Consider the following 9,442-nt stretch of genomic DNA (forward strand, 5'->3'; position numbering starts at 1 on the left):
AAATTTATAATTCAAAAACATAATAGATGAGATGAATAGCCTAATGGATGTACCTGAATAACAAATCTTTCAGCTACAACTTCAAGTTGAGGAAGAAGAATGAATCAAGAAACAATGGCAATCAAATACATTATTTAAGCTTACTGTTGTCTAAATAAAATTGATGAACAAGAGAACCAGTGGGGACTGGAGAAGGGAGTAGAGAATAAAGATAAATAAACATAATAAGAAGGTTCAAACAGAAATGTTATTGTCCCATAGTTCTGGAGTCCAAAAGTTTATAATCAAGGTGTTGGCAAATATATATTTCCCCTGAAATCTGTAGAGAAGAACCCTTTCTTGCCTCTTCTTAGTTTCTAATTATTGGCATTCCTTGACTTATAGGTGCAGCATTTCCATCTCTTCCTCCATCACCACACAGCACTTCATATGTCTGTCTTCTCTTCTAAGGACACCAGTTATATACTTGATTAAGGGACCTCCCTCATCCAATATGATCTCCTATGAACTTAACTAATTACATCTGCAATGATCCTATTTCTAAATACGGTTATATTCCAATGTACTGTGAGACATTTTTTGGTGGGGAGAACACAATTAAATTCACAACCTATGCCATATGCATGGAATGGAAGTGTCAATATTGTTAAAATGCATTTGTCCCTAAATTGATCTGTGTATCTAATGCAATCCCAATCAAAATCCAAGTAGGATTTTTTTTTAAGAAAGTGACAAGATGAAATCTTATACAGAAATTTTAAAAAATGTAAAATTTACAAAATCATTGTGAAAAACAGAGGTGAAGTCAGATGATCTATGCTACCTAATTCCTAGACCTAGTAAAAAGCGGCAGTATTCAATGTGGTATTGACAAAACGATAGAAAAGTAAATCCATAGAACAGAATCAAGAATCCAGAAAGGTATCCAACACATAAATTTTTTATGAGAGTACCAAATAAATTTAGCAGGGAAAGAAAAGGTTTTCAACAAATGGTGCTGGAATAACTGGATATTTATATTTTAAAAAACCTTCTTCATACCATACACAAATGAACTCAAATGGATCATAAATTTAAATGTAACAGCGAGAGCTATAAAGGAGAATATCTTCATGACCTTCGGAGCCCCTGTGACGAATTCTTAGAAAAGATACAGAAAGCACTAAATAGAAAATTGATAAATTAGACCTCATCAAAACTTAAAACATTTGATTATTAAAAGAAACTGGCTAGGCATGGTGGCTCATGCCTGTAATCCCAGCACTTTGGAGGACTGAGGTGGGCAGGTCACTTGAGGTCAGGAATTAGAGACCAGCCTGGCCAATATGGAGAAACCTTGTTTCTACTAAAAATATGAAAATTAGCCGGTGTGGTGGCACACACCTGTAATCCCAGCAACTCAGGTGGCTGATGCAGGAGAATTGCTTGGACCTGGGAGGCAGAGATTGCAGTAAGCCGAGATAGTGCCACTGCACTCCAGCCTGGGCAACAGAGCAAGACTCTGTCAAAGAAAAAGAAGAGAAGAAAGGAAAGGAGAGGAGAAGGAAGGCGAGAGGAGGGGAGGGAGGGGAGGGCAGTGGTGGGGAAGGGAGAAGAGGGGAGAGGAGCGGAGAGGAGGCGAGGCCACAAATGAGAAAATATTCATTCACAACACATATCAATAACAGAAAGTTTGTATCAAGAATCTATAAAGAACTAAACTCAATAATAAAATAACAAAGTTTTAAAGAAAGAATGAGGAAGAGTAATCTGTTTTTAGAAAGATCAAAAGATTTGGAAAAATACTTTACAAAAATATATATACAGATATCTAATAAGCCTATGAAAATGTGATCAACATCATTACTTGTCTGAGAATTGTAAATAAAATGACAAGACAGCATTATACATTGAGTCATGGCTAAATTTTAAAAGACTGACAACACCAAATTCTGATGAGTCTGTGGACCATCTGGAACTTTCATAAATTGCTGTTATGAAAATAAAATGTTAAAACTGCTTTGTAAAACTATTTGCCAGTTTCTTAAGCAGTGAAATATGTATCTGTTCTATGACCTTAGTTGTTTAACAAGAAAATGAAACATATGTCCACAGAAAATCTCCTTAATACAGTTTCATAGCAGCTTTATTCATACTGCTAAAAAATGAAAATAGCCCAAGTGTCTATCAACCAAGAATGATTAAGCAAACTATGGAATATTCATATTACAGAATATTACCTAGCAACAAAAATGAATGGACTACTGGATATTCAATGATATGGTTAAATCTATAACACAGAATATTGAGCAAAAGAAACCAGGCACAAAAAACTTATAAAGTGTGTGATTCCATTTATATGAAATTCTAGAATACATCATAGAAAACAGCCAAAGATGATAGGAAACAGAATAGTGGTTGCTTCTGCATTGGAGGATTGACTGGGAGGGAAACAATAGGAAACTTTCTAGAGAGGTGATAGAATTTTTCTGTATCTTGATGGATGTAGATTACATTTGTATGTGTTTGTCAAAGTTGATCCAACTATTTACTTAAGGTATGTATACTTCACTGTAAGTTATACCTTATTTTTTTTAAGGACTTAAAAATCAACAGTAATGATTCTCATAACGGTCACTGGTGACCTTAGGCAGACATATTAACAAAGCATTGTTTACCAGACTGTGGCTTCAGTGAAAGTTGAGTTTACAAAGACTTCTGAGACAATAGGATGGCTATTGGTAAAAAGCTGATAGGCAGAAGAGACAGATAGGGAGATTTTTTTTACTAGGAGATCTTGCCAAGTTTGTCAAAGAACAGCATGGAATGGAAATGGAAAAGAATAAAATTCTCTGCAAAATTAACTTTGCCTGCTGAACAATTTTGTCTTAGAAGAGAGTTTATCAGCAGCAGCAGCTTCATGGCAGTCACCATCACCATCAACATCACATCAGTTCTACTAATCTCAGCCTTAAAATCATTGATCTTATGTGTATTAAGTAAGTCTACTAATTTCAAAGTCTACCTTCAAAAAACAACAGGATTTCTCTGGACAAATGGGATATTAATTCCAACTGAGGATATTAGGGACAATGGACCTGGACAATACTCTCATTGTCACCTGACACTCTTGATAGGCAGGTAAATTAAGAATTTAGTGCTTCAAGGCTTGTTTAAATCATTTCCTCAACATGTGTTCATCTTTCAGGTATTCTGTTAAGTGGTCAGAATATAATGATAAATGAATATCTAGGAACATAAAATTCAGAACAAGAAGCCTGAGGTAGCTAAAAGCTGTGAGTATAGGACTGATACTCTCTGGAGACCTAGAGAAGATAAGAGATAGGATCTGAACAGAATGAGAAAGTATATAATTTGAAATGAATCCCAGGAGATTATAAAATAACTAGCTTTTTCTTTTCATATTGTTTTGGCTTTTTGTCTCTACCAATTCCAAGTCTTGCCACCACTCCAAGCCAACACTACTCACCATTGCACATTCCACTGACACATTGTGGTAGAGTCAGGAATGGTGCTCTGATGGGAACAGTGGTATAAAGAGTCAACTTACATATTCTGATGCAGAAAGAAGAGAGATAAGGGGCATGGTTTGCAAGTTGAGAAACAGGATAAGAGGAAGAAATTATGGCAGCAATAGGTAGTAATACAAGATTTACCTTTTTCTCGTCTTTCCTTTCCTATTGCTAGTTCCCATATGAAGTCATTATTTCCTCAAGTTTTCTAGAGTAAGGAGCATCAGTGATTGTGCAAAAAGAAATAGTAATATAAGACCTAGTCAGAAACTTGAGAATATTAATAGTGTAATCAACAGTGACCATGAGCATATTTCAAGGGCAGGGCTGGCAGTGATCACCGGGGTTGGTGGCAGAATTGATAGGCCAAGAGAAAGAGGAGTGGTAAGGATAAGAAAGACCAAAGTTTTTCTCTCATACTTAGCATAGAATACTTTTGTAGGAGGATTTCTACACATACCAAGCAATTCTGCAGCAGCCACAAGCTGGGTGTCCTCTCATTCAATTCAGTTCTGACACTATCTACCTGGAGATAGTATAAGATCCAAAAACCAGCCCCCATGTCAGATGCCTATTGCAAGCCCCAGGTTGTGACCTGTGCTTCTGACTAACTGGCTATAAATTGGGTTTCAACTTTCTTCTCATCTTTGAATAATTTGCTAGAGCAGCTCACAGAACTCAGGGAAACACTTTACATACATTTACCAGTTTACTAATAAATGCTATAATGAAGGGTACTCACAAACAGACAAGTGAAAAGGTATGTAGGGGAAGGTCTGGGAGGGTCCTAAGCACAGGCACTTCTGTGCTCATGGAGTTGGGGCATGTCACCTTCCCAGTATATGGACATATTTGCCACCCCAGAAGCTCTCTGAACCACACGGTTTGGGAATTTTTTTGGAGGCCTCATTATATAGGCATGATTGCATATTAACTCCATTTTTAGCCCTTCTTCCCTCCCTGAAAAATGCGACGGTGGGGCTGAAAGCTCCAAGCTTATAATCATGGCTTGATCTTCCTGGTGACCAGCCCACATCAAAAAGCCCACCAACAGTCACCTCATTAGAACAAAGGGTTCTCTTATCACCTAGAACATTCCAAGGGATTTGGGAACTCTGTCAGGAATTAGGAAGCCAAAAATCAAATATTGGAAGAATAGATTCTGTTAGCACCCTTATTGTTTAGGAAATTGCAAGGATTCTAGAAGCTCTGGGCCAATATATAAAGACAGAAACCAATATCTATGTTTCTTAATACTTCATAAGGAGACGTGAGGGGAGTTGCAGCTAGAGATAAGGTGTCACAGAAGCCACTGGATACCATTGAGAAAGTGAGTCTTCAGCTGGGGTATGTATGTGGTGATACTTATGCACATATGTAATTTGTGTGCATGGTGATTCTAACAAGTGTTCAAAAATTGAGATATTATTGTATAGGAAGGCAGCAATCAATGTTTTTTTATTATTTTCATTGTTCTCTTCCTACAGGAAATATAGCAGCTTTTAGAGGCTAAGTGACACTAGGCCATATAGCTTAGACATGGCTTGATATATTTTAAATGAATCTAGTTCTTTCAAGATTAAGACTTAACCAATTTTAATAACTGAGGTTTTATATTTAATAGAATTTTACCTGAAATTGTTTTCAAATAGTTTTTAGTTTAATGGCAGTGACCACCGGGGTTGGTGGCAGAATTGATAGGCCAAGAGAAAGAGGAGTCTTAAGGATAAGAAAGACTAAAGATTTTCTCTCACACTTAGCATAGAATACTTTTCTATGTTTAGGAAATTGTGACTCTACGTGACTCATATGTGACTCTATCACAATGTGTCACTCTTTCCTAGTGCTTTTATAACTTAGGCAAGGCTTTTTCACGCTCTCTCCTCATCAACTGTCTGCAAATAGTACTTACACATACATGTGTGTTGGATGGCAGAGAGGGGAATTAACTATTTGTTAGCTCTATAGGAGAAATCTTGGAATTATATAGTCACTTTTAATATTTGTTATCAATTTACATTGTGTACATATCTGTTTGCCATCCTAATCAACATTTGGACCTGCTATCACATTGTATCTTATTCATGACCCTATGCCTAATGCCTTACTGATTTCCAACCATAGAAGAAGCTCAAGTAGTCACTATTAAGTTGCAAAATGGGCCCCTTCCTTTTGGCAGAAATAACTCCAAGTCAGAGCACATTGTTGGTGAGCCAGCAGGAGATGAATTTCAGTCCCACTCACCCCTACTGCACATTCCTTGGTGCAATAAACAACCTGTACATCATATGTGTTGGTCCAAGGATGGACATGGCAAATATTTGTTCAATGAATGTTTACATTTCTATAGAGCTTTATAATGTACAGAACCCCTTTTTGACATGTATTAACTTATTTAATTCTCATAACCATATGCAATAAGCAGTAAAGGTACTATTTTCATATTACATTTTAGAAAATAATGTTCTCAAAGGGAATTTCAGTAGCAAAAAAGAGACTACAAGAAAGCGTCAAGTGGAAATGGTAGAAATAGAAATCATGAAACAAGGAATACACAATTTATTTGACAGACTTATAAAAGGCAATACACTGAAGAATCAATAAAGTTTAAGATAGATCAATATAAATTATCAAAATTAAAACACAAAGAGAAAAACAAGTGAAAAACAAAACATGCAAAAGCTGGGGGACAATGTCAAATCATCTGATATGTGTAGAATTACAGTGTCAGAAGATGAGAAAGAGAAAGGCAAGAATAATTTCTGAAAAATTGATAGTTAAGATTTTTCTAAAATAATAAAAGGCTAACAGATACAAGAATCTCAGAGAACCTCAATCTGGATAAATACAAATGCATGTATAGACACACACACCTAGACATGTAATAGTTAAGAAAAAGCAAAGATGAAGAAATACTGCATACAGAAGTTAAAATAAATATTAAAATAGAGTTTTCACAGAAACTATGGAAGTTAGAAGATAAAGTAAGATATTTAAGTATAGAAGGGGAAAAATCAATCTAGAACTCTATTTAATACAACTTTAAAATAAAGATTAATATATATATTTACAGACAAGTAAAAGCTGAAAACATTAATTGCTAGCAACTCCACACTACAAAAAAAATTAGTAAAAGATTTTCTGAAAGAAGGAGTACAACAAGAAGTGGAAATGTATATCAATACAAAGATATGAAGATAACTACAATTGGTAAAATAAGAATAAAAGGTAATTTGTCTTATATTTAAACTTTTTAAAAGATGATAGTCCAAAGCAAAAGTTGTAGCATTATATAATGGTGCTGGTAAGATTTGTAGAAGTCAAATTCATGATAATAATGGAGCAAATGATGGGAGGTAGAAGAGAGAGGCATACTGTTGTAAGTTTCTTAAAATAAACATTAAATGTTACAACACTATTTGAAGGTATACTCTAATAAGTTAAAAGTGTAGTTTAAAGCCTAAAAAAAAAAAAAACAGTAAAATACAATAAGGAGGTATCACCAACAAACAAATTGTGAAGATAAAAATGGAAAAAAAAAAGTTAAAAAATCCAATTAATCCAAAAAAGTCAGAAAAAGGAAAAAACACTTTTTCCTTTATAAATGACCTGATGGAGCTGACAAATACAGCATGAGAACTTTGTGAAGCATACGCAAATATAAATTACCTGAATCAATCAAGCAGAAGAAAAGATATCAGAGACTGGAAGATCAACTTAATGAAATAAAATGTGAAGACAAAATTAGAGAAAAAAGACTGAAAAGGAATGAATAATACCTCCAAGAAATATGGGACTATGTGAAAAGACCAAACCTACGTTTGATTGCTGCACTTGAAAGTGATGGGGAGAGTGGAACCAAGTTGGAAAACACTTCAGGATATTATCCAAGAGAACTTCCCCAACCTAGCAAGATAGACTAACATTCAAATCCATAAAATGCAGAGAACACCATGAAGATACTCCTCGAGAAGAGCAATCCCAAGACACATATCGTCAGATTCACCAAGATTGAAATGAAGGAAAAAAATGTTAAGGGCAGCCAGAGAGAAAGGTTGGTTTACCCAAAAAGGGAAGCCCATCAGACTAACAGTGGATCTCTCTGCAGAAATACTACAAGACAGAATAGAGTAGAGTCAATATTCAACATTCTTAAAGAAAACAATTTTAAACCCAGAATTTTATATCCAGTCAAACTAAGCTTCATAAGTGAAGAAGAAATAAAATCCTTTCCAGACAAGCAAATGCTGAGAGATTTTGTCACCACCAGGTCTGCCTTACAAGAGCTCCTAAAGGAAGCACTAAATATGGAAAAGGAAAACTGGTAAGAGCCACTGCAAAAACATACCAAAGTGTAAAGACCATCAACGCTATAAAGAAACTGCATCAACTAATGGACAAAATAACCAGCTAGTGTCATAATGACAGGATCAAATTCACACATAACAATATTAACCTTAAAGGTAAATGGACTAAATGCCCCAATTAAAAGACACAGACTGGCAAATTGGATAAAGAGTCAAGACCCATTGTGTGCTGTATTCAGGAGACCCATCTCATGTGCAAAGACACATATAGCCTCAAAATAAAGGGATGGAGGAAGATATACAAAGCAAATGGGAAGAAAAAAAAAAACAGCAAGGGTTGCAATCCTAAAACAAGCTTTAAAAAGATAAAAAAAGACAGAGAAGGACATTATATAATGGTAAAGGGATCAATGCAACAAGAAGAGCTAAATGTCCTAAATATATATCCATCCAATACAGGAGCACCTGGATTCATAAAGCAAGTTCTTAGAGACCTCCAAAGAGACTTAGACTCCCACACAATAATAGTGGGAGACTTTAACACCCCACGGTCAGTATTAGACAGATCAACAAGACAGAAAATTAACAAGGATATTCAGGGCTTGAACGCATCTCTGGACCAAGCAGACCAAATAGACATCTACAGAACTCTCCAGTCCAAATCAATAGACTTCTCAGTACCAAGTAGCACTTATTATAAAATTGACCACATAAATGGAAGTAAAACACTCCTCAGCAAAGGTAAAAGAACAGAAATTGGGGGCATGCCCAAGATGGCCGACTAGGAACAGATCCAGCCTCCAGCTCCCAGTGTGAGTGACACAGAAGACAGATGATTTCTGCATTTTCAACTGAGGTACCGAGTTCATCTCACTGGGGCATGTCGGACAGTTGGCGCTCGTCCATGGGTGCAGCCCGACGAGCAAGAGCTGAAGCAGAGCAAGGCATCACCTCACCTGGGAAGTGCAAGGGGGAAGGGAATTCCTTTTCTTAGCCAAAGGAAATTGAGAAACACAACACTTGGAAAATTGGGTAACTCCCACCCTAATACTCTGCTTTACCAAGCGTCTTAGCAAATGGCACAGCAGGAGATTATATCCCACACCTGGCCCAGAGGGTCCCACGCCCCTGGAGCCTCTGTCATTGCTAGCACAGCAGTCTGAGATCTAACTGCAAGGTGGCAGCAAGGCTGGGGGAGGGGCGCCCACCATTGCTGAGGCTTGAGTAGGTAAACAAAGCCACTGGGAAGTTCAATTGGGTGGAGCCCACCACAGTGCAAGGAGGCCAGCCTGCCTCTGTAGACTCCTCCTCTGGGGACAGAGCATAGCTAAACAAAAAGCAGCAGAAACCTTGGCAGAGGTAAATGCCACAGTCTGACAGCTTTGAAGAGAGCAGTGGATCTCCCAGCACGGAGGTTGAGATCTGAGAATGGACAGACTGCCTGTTCAAGTGGGTCCCTAATCCCTGAGTAACCTAACTGGGAGACATCCCCTACTATGTGCAGACCTACACCTCACACCTCACACGGTGGGGTACACCCCTGAGACGAAGCTTCCAGAGCAAGAATCAGACAGCAACACTTGCTTTTCAGCAATATTCTATCTTCTGCAGCCTCCGCTGCTG

Source organism: Mandrillus leucophaeus, unplaced genomic scaffold (assembly GCF_000951045.1).
Source record: "Mandrillus leucophaeus isolate KB7577 unplaced genomic scaffold, Mleu.le_1.0 Scaffold301, whole genome shotgun sequence".
Taxonomy (NCBI): Eukaryota; Metazoa; Chordata; class Mammalia; order Primates; family Cercopithecidae; genus Mandrillus; species Mandrillus leucophaeus.